This window comes from Scardinius erythrophthalmus (assembly GCF_964197995.2).
Source record: "Scardinius erythrophthalmus genome assembly, chromosome: 4".
Classification (NCBI taxonomy): Eukaryota; Metazoa; Chordata; class Actinopteri; order Cypriniformes; family Leuciscidae; genus Scardinius; species Scardinius erythrophthalmus.
Window position 1 is genome coordinate 6,973,523 of NC_138224.1, and position 10,721 is coordinate 6,984,243.

Sequence of the window (10,721 nt, forward strand, 5' to 3'; positions counted from 1 at the left end):
TGTGGTAACTTAATCAAACAATAAACAACAGCAATAAATGCGAACACTGGAAACATTGCAAAATCAACTAACAATACAACACAAGCAAAACTCAAACTCAGACCAGAAAGTGACATTAGGCGTAATCAACAAGTTATTAAATAATATTAAATCAATTTTAAAATTATATAATTATCCTTTGAAAAAAACAACATCGATGTAATTCACACAATTCACCGCTGGAGGGCGTTACTCAGTTGATTTTTTTTTTTTTTTTTACATTTATCATAGATCTAAGAATATATTTCTAACCGTGTGGCGAATTGGCAAATTAAACAAACATCTGGGACTGGCAAATCACACGGTAATCAACCGTTTATTACATAATATTTAATCAATGCAAAATAATAAAGTCTTTACCAAATGGTAATTCACTCAGTTCACCACAGGAGGGCGTTGATTTGTTGATCTTCTAACCAAAGTCCCTGTAAGACTGTATAATGGCCTAAAGTCTTTACTCAAATTATAACTAGATCAAGCAATATAAATTGTCAGGACGCAATCAGCATCTGCTTAATAACATGGTAATCAACAATTTATAAAATAATATTGATTCAATTAAAAATTATATAATTTTCCTCTGATTCGAGTTTTACCTGATCTGATTCGTATGTTTTTATATATGTATTTTATCAAATCGCAAGATAGAGAAAAGACAACAATACTAAAGAGTGATTTAATCCATATAATGACTAAATATTGTTCTTTATTCTTTCAATAATATTTAATTAAGGTAATATTAAAATATATCCTTAGATCTGTAAAAAATTTCACAAAGGATAATAAATATTTCATGAAATAATTTGTAATCAATGTAAAATAATATAATTTAAAGCTACACTGTGTAATATTTTAAGTTGATTTTTAGCAAAAAACACGTTATTTCAAAATTATACATTCTCATTAATGTGTAATCACTTCAACCAACTTATTAAGTATTCTCATAAGTGTATAATCTGCCATTTAGAATACATACGAGCGAGTCGCTTGAATGGCGGAAGCCATGTTGCGCATCCATCTTGAAAATACATTACACATAGAGGGACATACAAGCTTCGCCTTTCGCGTTTTACACTCAGTGGCACCTGACAAATGCAAGAGGGAGATTTGCTCGCGTTTGCCGGCAGATTTGAAATAATACGGCCACCGTAGGAGTTAAAACACCTTCGGAATGGGAGGGGCTAAAAAGTAATATTCAGTTGGTAGTCATATACAATTTCACCGCTAGATGGGAGTCAATCCTACAAGTGTAGCTTTAAGGTTTTCTTCTGGCTTCAGCTTTTATTAATTGTAGAGAAAAAAAAATGGCAATGTAACTGACACAATTCACCACAGGAGGGCGGTATTCAGTTGGCTGAAATTTTTAAATATATATTACAGATCTAATATATTTCTAGTAACCAAAAGAGTTACTTTGCCAGATGTTTTATTCTTTCATATGGTAATCAAAAACTTTTGAAATAATATTAAATTGATGCAAAAATGTATTGCATGAAAGGTTTCCCCTGGTTCGAGTTCTAGCTGAAACAAGTTGCTGCAGTGTAATTCACACAGTTCACCACAGGAGGGCGTTACTGACTCAAATTTTAAAATTTACAGATCTAACGATATATTTCTAAAAACCAAAAGGTGATTTGGTAATTCAGGTAAGTTCCATTCGCCTGTTTTAAAAGATGTATTTTTAACAAATCATGAGATAGAGCACAACAAAACATGAGAATACAGCACATGCAGCTTTTTTTTTTGTTTTGAGTGTCGCCCTCAAGTGGAGAATCCAGGTTGAAAGCTAATGAACTTTAAAATGAATAATGAAGTCAACACTCCAAAAAAAAAAAAAGGCAAATGCAGGTTCCCCAGTGGCTCAGTGGTCTGAGCGTTGTTTCTTGGTCTTCTGAGATGATAACCAGCAGTGGTTATACGACAAGTCTAGATGTTAACTTATTAAAAAAAATATCCTAACTGGAGACTAAGTCAACAGTTTTTCTGCCGTCACTCCTCGATAACCCGCCGCTCCACCATGGTCTCAGATGCCCTCCACCTTGATCTCAGCCAACAGTCCTCCCACAGCTCATGTTCAGAAGGGCATCACACAACCATGCATCTGTGACCAGGCCGGTTTCAAACCGGGAACCTCCCGATAAGGAGGACGTGCTCATACCACTGGCACTTCCACACTTGCTCTTCTTTTTTTTGGACTTTTGTCTTTTTTTATTCATCAAAAACAAATGAAACTAAAGCATTCTTCCACTCCAAGAATGAGATTCGAACCTGGATTCTCCAGACCAAGAACCAACGCTCAGACCACTGAGCCACGTGCAAATGGACTTTTTGCTGACTTCGAATGTTGACTTCATTATTCATCGTAAAGTTCACCAGCTTTCAACCTGGATTCTCCACTTGAGGGCGACACTCAAACCTCTGAAACTTAAAAAAAAGGCTGCATGTGCCTGAGACTCTGATCTTCTCACAATATGATGCTGGACTGAACATCCTCAAAACCCTCAGAGAGTCTCAGGAACTCTCGACTGAAGCTCTTCTCATCTGCTCTGAGACTCGTGATGTTTGATGAACTTTAAGGCTTTGATTCATTCGTGATGAATCATCTTCACAGTTTCCTGACTCTTGTCATGAGCCGATGGTCAGTTTTGATTTTCTCCATGAGGAATTCATTTGATGGTAGAAAGCAACAAAAACCAAATTCACACTTTTAGAGATTTGAATCAGCAAGTTGCAACCAAACGCCCTCCTGTGGTGAACTGGCAGTACAAGAATCTCTTAATGATACACAACAGTAGCCTAGAAATCTAGACACACCCTAGCGGCAGCAAATTTTATTTTGCAGCCAGGGTCGTCTAGCAGCTGGAAAAACCAAACTCCAGTCAGGCCAATCACATAGTGTATAGAGTTGGTGGGTGGCTGAAGATAATAAAAATTCAGCTCATTTCATAACAATGAAATTCAACTCAGATTTAAACCAACTCAATACAAACACCATCCTGTAGTGAATTGACAATGCAATCATTCGTAATTTTGCACATTTTCAAATCCGATAAATGAACACATGTAGAATCAAAGTCAGATATAGTTCAGAGGAACATTATTCTCGACCAGGGTAACTCAGACATAATTAAATTCAGAACCACATAATTAACATTAAATTGAACAACAAACAGAAATATAAACTATTATGTGGTTCTACATTAATTTGCAGTCTGATTTAGTGTTACCCTTGTGGAGAATAATGTTCCATTGTACTAGGTGTGACTGATTCGTTGCGCATGAATCTTTTGAATGTGCTGTTGTATCGTTAAAAACTTTTGTACTGCCAGTTCACCAAAGGAGGGCGTTTAGTTGCAACTCATTGTTTCAAATCTTTAAAAATTTGAGGATTTTTTTTTTTTTTTTTTTTTTGCTTTTTCTTTATGCCATCAAATGAATTCCTCATGGAGAAAATCAAAACTGACCATCGGCTCATGACAAGAGTCAGGAAACTGTTAAGATGATTCATGACGAATGAATCAAAGCCTTAAAGTTCATCAAACATCACGAGTCTCAGAGCAGATGAGAAGAGCTTCAGTCGAGAGTTCCTGAGTCTCTCTGAGGGTTTTGAGGATGTTCAGTCCAGCATCATATTGTGAGAAGATCAGAGTCTCAGGCACATGCAGCCTTTTTTTTAAGTTTCAGAGGTTTGAGTGTCGCCCTCAAGTGGAGAATCCAGGTTGAAAGCTGGTGAACTTTACAATGAATAATGAAGTCAACATTAATCCATTTGCACGTGGCTCAGTGGTCTGAGCGTTGGTTCTTGGTCTGGAGAATCCAGGTTCGAATCTCATTCTTGGAGTGGAAGAATGCTTTAGTTTTATTGGTTTTCGATGAATAAAAAAAGAGAAGCAAGTGTGGAAATGCCAGTGGCTCAGTGGTATGAGCTTGTCCTCCTTGGGGGGAGGATCCCGGTTTGAAACCGGCCTGGTCACGGAAGCGTGATTGCAGAACAAACGGTCACTTGATCATGAGGAGTGATCAGATCGTGACAGGTGAGCCGAGAGAAGGTTGGAAACGAAGGGAGAGGTAATATCCAGAAGTCTCCCCCTGGGGTAACTCCCTTCTGATCAAACAATGATGTTCTCTACCACAGCGATTGTGTAGAACTCAGGGCTGGTTTGGTCTTTCACTTTAGATTTAATTACTTTTTTGTATATTTCAAACCTCAAGACAGTTTTTGTCATTGGCGAACAAACAATTAACAAACAATTATTTTCTGCGCCACAGAGCTTGTATCTAATGTAGGTGTATGAGGTAACGAAGGCTCGGGCTTTGTGAAAGATGGCCACTGCATCTGTGGGATTTAAACACGTTTCTGTTGCTGCTTCATGACTCTTTGTCTCAGATGTGATCTCGCCACTATAATCCGACAGTAAAGTGCAGTTCTTCATCCGCTCCTCTAGTGGCAGAAGCAGGGTTCTCCTTCAGTCTGACACTTCTGCTGCTTGACAACATGACCCTAGATGATGACACACACAACAACACGTGCAGATGCTGCAGATGAGAAGATGACAGCTCTTAATGTCACTTTATCTGCACATATTCCAGCTCAACTGCAGATAAAACTGACACACAGACTGATAAAATGAAGGAACCGAGTGTCACGAGACTCACCTGTAAGTAACTTTCCGCTTAAAGTCAATTTCTCTTGTCAAATGTCTTGCTCGCTCTTTAGCAAATCAGTCGCTAGTTGTAGCGTTACCTTTTTAGTCTCTGAATGAATCGCCCTCTGATAGTCACACTATAAAGTGTAATAAGAAGGACTATTGCAGTGTTTTCTGGATTGATGTGAGAGTCAGCAGGAGTTGTGTGAAGCTCTGATGTTCTCCTGTTGCTTCATGCTTTTCTACTTCCTGTTATGACTGGGATATGAGAGTAAAACATCATTTAAAATGGTATTTTAATTCAAAATGTCATAATTTTACTACAAACAATGAAGTAAAGAGCAGTAATTAGACACGGTTGGCTTCGCGGTTGGTTTTCATTGCGTATCATTTCTGTAATCTTGACTGATGTTTTGTAGGTCTGGCATTCTTTGAATGAGGAATTAGTTTTTAGTTGTATTCAGTGTTTTAATAATTTTGTGGCCTGTATGTGTAAGACAGTAATTGAAGTAAACAAGACGAACAGTTCATTGATTTATGCAGCATTAGTGATGTATAACAGATTTCATTTAGCCAATTCAGATTTTTGTTTAGATGTACTGTGTGTAATGATGTGTTTGATTATGCCGTGACTCTACAGAATCAGAGATGTGTTGTGGAGCGTAAACCCGGCCAACAGAAGCAGAGCTCAGAGTCGTGTGACAGACATTGACTGTAATGATGGACTTCTGCTCATGGACAGGTAATGTATATGATGTGTGATTGTGTGTTTTACTGTGCTATGAAAACATGTAGGTTCCCATCACTTTCTTTTTGAAGGGCCTCCTCTTTGAAAAGCAAATTATGTGAACTTAAACGGGTGGGGAGTGACATTTTTTTATATACTAATAATTTATTTTGTTCCCTGTTGTCCAAAAGCATAACCGTTGCTGGTGACTGTGCCGGAAGCTCCGGGCAGAGAACACACTGGTATCCATCTCCTTTGAGTGCACACACACACCCCTATCGCAGATTGAACCAGCAACCTCTGAATCTGTGAGGCAGCGCTCTTACCTGTGAGCCACAGATCTCTTGTCTGTTCATGTGAAGGAACTTCTTTTTCACTGTTTACTTGTATGTGACCTGTGATTTTTAAATAAATCAGTTAAAGCTTTCAGTTGTGTGATTTCAACCCAAGCCTCAATCACAGAGGTAATCATTATTCAGGTAACTCTGAAATTCATCTCAGAGGTAATCGCTCAAGTTCTACATGTTGCTTTGGAAGCGCATGGCCTGGTTTCTTAGTTACTTAGTTAGTCAAAAATACTTAGTCCAAAAAAGAAAAAGAAAAGTCCAAGTCCAAAAAAGAAAAAAGTCCATGAAGAAAAAGAAAAGTCCAAGTCCAAAAAAAAAAAGGTTTTAAATAGTTAAGTTTATTTATTATATTATTAAACGTAGCAAAAAATAAGCACGAAGCAACATAACCGCAGCGACAGGCACTCCGAGCCAATCACCAGAGTCTCAGTTGTCATGATGTGATTAATCACTCCATATTTGAACTCCTAAAACACTGTTAAGATTCCTATACATCTACTCCTACTCCTATATATACTCCTCCTACTTCTGTTCCTATACATTTACTAACTAATTTTATTTCGAAAGATAAGTGCGCCAGGAGAATTATCGGTACTGAGTTGTCTTCGGTGGTTCGGTGGTAGCATTGCTGTCGCTAAGATAAAAGGTTACCGGTTCTATTCCAACTTGTCGTTGTTTTATACAAGACTCTTATATTTCAGACTCAGTTTCGAAAGATAAACGTACCAGGAGAACTGTCAAAATAGTGTTGTCTTCAGTGGCTCAATGGGAGCGGTACCGTCGCTGAAGCGAAAGGTTTCCGGTTCTATTCCAGCTTGTTGTTGCGGTTTTATACGCTGTTGTGATTTCAGACTACGTTTTGAAAGATAAACGTACCAGGAGAACCGGCCGGACCGTGCAGGCGCTGGTGGCGCAGTGGCGGAGTCATGGTATAGCCTTCCCAAGGTCCATGGTTCAAGCCCGGGTCAGGCGTCTGTACACCCAAAAAACCAAAGGGGGGGGTAGTGTGTGTGTGTCCCCCCCCCGAGGTTTCGGAGTGCCTGTCGCTGCGGTTATGTTGCTTCGTGCTTATTTTTTGCTACGTTTAATAATATAATAAATAAACTTAACTATTTAAAACCTTTTTTTTTTTGGACTTGGACTTTTCTTTTTCTTCATGGACTTTTTTCTTTTTTGGACTTGGACTTTTCTTTTTCTTTTTTGGACTAAGTATTTTTGACTAACTAAGTAACTAAGTAACAAAGTAACAGTTACTTTAAAAGTAACTAAGTAACAGTTACTTAGGACTTTAACTTACTTTTAAAAGTAACTCTAACTCTAACTTACTTTTAAAAGTAACTGTTACTTAATTACTTTTAAAACTAAGTTACTAAGTTACTTTTTAAGTTAAAGTCCTAAGTAACTGTTACTTAGTTACTTTTAAAAGTAACTTAGTTTTAAAAGTAATTAAGTAACAGTTACTTTTAAAAGTAAGTTAGAGTTAGAGTTACTTTTAAAAGTAAGTTAAAGTCCTAAGTAACTGTTACTTAGTTACTTTTAAAGTAACTGTTACTTTGTTACTTAGTTACTTAGTTAGTCAAAAATACTTAGTCCAAAAAAGAAAAAGAAAAGTCCAAGTCCAAAAAAGAAAAAAGTCCATGAAGAAAAAGAAAAGTCCAAGTCCAAAAAAAAAAAGGTTTTAAATAGTTAAGTTTATTTATTATATTATTAAACGTAGCAAAAAATAAGCACGAAGCAACATAACCGCAGCGACAGGCACTCCGAAACCTCGGGGGGGGGACACACACACACTACCCCCCCCTTTGGTTTTTTGGGTGTACAGACGCCTGACCCGGGCTTGAACCATGGACCTTGGGAAGGCTATACCATGACTCCGCCACTGCGCCACCAGCGCCTGCACGGTCCGGCCGGTTCTCCTGGTACGTTTATCTTTCAAAACGTAGTCTGAAATCACAACAGCGTATAAAACCGCAACAACAAGCTGGAATAGAACCGGAAACCTTTCGCTTCAGCGACGGTACCGCTCCCATTGAGCCACTGAAGACAACACTATTTTGACAGTTCTCCTGGTACGTTTATCTTTCGAAACTGAGTCTGAAATATAAGAGTCTTGTATAAAACAACGACAAGTTGGAATAGAACCGGTAACCTTTTATCTTAGCGACAGCAATGCTACCACCGAACCACCGAAGACAACTCAGTACCGATAATTCTCCTGGCGCACTTATCTTTCGAAATAAAATTAGTTAGTAAATGTATAGGAACAGAAGTAGGAGGAGTATATATAGGAGTAGGAGTAGATGTATAGGAATCTTAACAGTGTTTTAGGAGTTCAAATATGGAGTGATTAATCACATCATGACAACTGAGACTCTGGTGATTGGCTCGGAGTGCCTGTCGCTGCGGTTATGTTGCTTCGTGCTTATTTTTTGCTACGTTTAATAATATAATAAATAAACTTAACTATTTAAAACCTTTTTTTTTTTGGACTTGGACTTTTCTTTTTCTTCATGGACTTTTTTCTTTTTTGGACTTGGACTTTTCTTTTTCTTTTTTGGACTAAGTATTTTTGACTAACTAAGTAACTAAGAAACCAGGCCATGCGCTTCCAAAGCAACATGTAGAACTTGAGCGATTACCTCTGAGATGAATTTCAGAGTTACCTGAATAATGATTACCTCTGTGATTGAGGCTTGGGTTGAAATCACACAACTGAAAGCTTTAACTGATTTATTTAAAAATCACAGGTCACATACAAGTAAACAGTGAAAAAGAAGTTCCTTCACATGAACAGACAAGAGATCTGTGGCTCACAGGTAAGAGCGCTGCCTCACAGATTCAGAGGTTGCTGGTTCAATCTGCGATAGGGGTGTGTGTGTGCACTCAAAGGAGATGGATACCAGTGTGTTCTCTGCCCGGAGCTTCCGGCACAGTCACCAGCAACGGTTATGCTTTTGGACAACAGGGAACAAAATAAATTATTAGTATATAAAAAAATGTCACTCCCCACCCGTTTAAGTTCACATAATTTGCTTTTCAAAGAGGAGGCCCTTCAAAAAGAAAGTGATGGGAACCTACATGTTTTCATAGCACAGTAAAACACACAATCACACATCATATACATTACCTGTCCATGAGCAGAAGTCCATCATTACAGTCAATGTCTGTCACACGACTCTGAGCTCTGCTTCTGTTGGCCGGGTTTACGCTCCACAACACATCTCTGATTCTGTAGAGTCACGGCATAATCAAACACATCATTACACACAGTACATCTAAACAAAAATCTGAATTGGCTAAATGAAATCTGTTATACATCACTAATGCTGCATAAATCAATGAACTGTTCGTCTTGTTTACTTCAATTACTGTCTTACACATACAGGCCACAAAATTATTAAAACACTGAATACAACTAAAAACTAATTCCTCATTCAAAGAATGCCAGACCTACAAAACATCAGTCAAGATTACAGAAATGATACGCAATGAAAACCAACCGCGAAGCCAACCGTGTCTAATTACTGCTCTTTACTTCATTGTTTGTAGTAAAATTATGACATTTTGAATTAAAATACCATTTTAAATGATGTTTTACTCTCATATCCCAGTCATAACAGGAAGTAGAAAAGCATGAAGCAACAGGAGAACATCAGAGCTTCACACAACTCCTGCTGACTCTCACATCATTCCAGAAAACACTGCAATAGTCCTTCTTATTACACTTTATAGTGTGACTATCAGAGGGCGATTCATTTAGAGACTAAAAAGGTAACGCTACAACTAGCGACTGATTTGCTAAAGAGCGAGCAAGACATTTGACAAGAGAAATTGACTTTAAGCGGAAAGTTACTTACAGGTGAGTCTCGTGACACTCGGTTCCTTCATTTTATCAGTCTGTGTGTCAGTTTTATCTGCAGTTGAGCTGGAATATGTGCAGATAAAGTGACATTAAGAGCTGTCATCTTCTCATCTGCAGCATCTGCACGTGTTGTTGTGTGTGTCATCATCTAGGGTCATGTTGTCAAGCAGCAGAAGTGTCAGACTGAAGGAGAACCCGGCTTCTGCCACTAGTGGAGCGGATGAAGAACTGCACTTTACTGTTGGATTATAGTCAGGGTCAATCCAGTAAGTTAAAGGGTTACTTCAGGATTTAGCATTAAGCTTTGTATTAGTAGAAAACCTGTAGTATTTTCGAATTACCATGCTTTCCCCCCTCATATCCCCCTGAGACAAGAGATTTATGTATTTTTTGTCTGGAAAAAATCCTCCGATGACGCAAAAATCGTCATTTTGCGTCATCGGAGGATTTTCTGTCCAGAGGCTAAAGACTACAGCCAGTAGATGGCGTTGTTCCGCATGTTTTCAACCCGCCCATAGAGGGAGGGATCTCACTCACAGAATGTACACAGTGTCAGCCAACTTTCTTTGGAAGCTAAGCTAGCATGCTCTTGTTCTGTGGAGAAAGCTGAATAATAGGAGAAAGCTGAGTAAGTAGGGGTTACCATCTTCCTTTTCCCGGACTTGTCCGGCGGGCGAGACTGTTAAAAATGTCCGGGATTCGGCTTTTGCGTTCTGCGGTCGCCATTCATTGTTTCCATGCACACCTCTCGTTTCAATCTAACGTTAACTGAATTAATTCCGATCGGTGAATCTGACTGTAGTGTTTACATGAACGCTAAACAAGTAATCGGTTGATGTGCGTTTTAACATTGCTAAGAAAATTCCCGCTCCTCCGTGAGAGATGCGAGACCCGGCGCGTCTCAGTATGAAGCCACCGGCCTCGCGCCGTTCTCCCGCGGCCGTCAGCCTCGTCCTGCTCGCCACAGTAAACATGATGAATGGCGACTGTAGAACGCTAAAGCCGGATCCCGGACATTTTGGGTCTCTAAATCCCTGGCAAACTCATCACTTACTTAGGCTAGCCTTGTTGTTTTCAACTGTGCTCTCTAACCGGTAGGC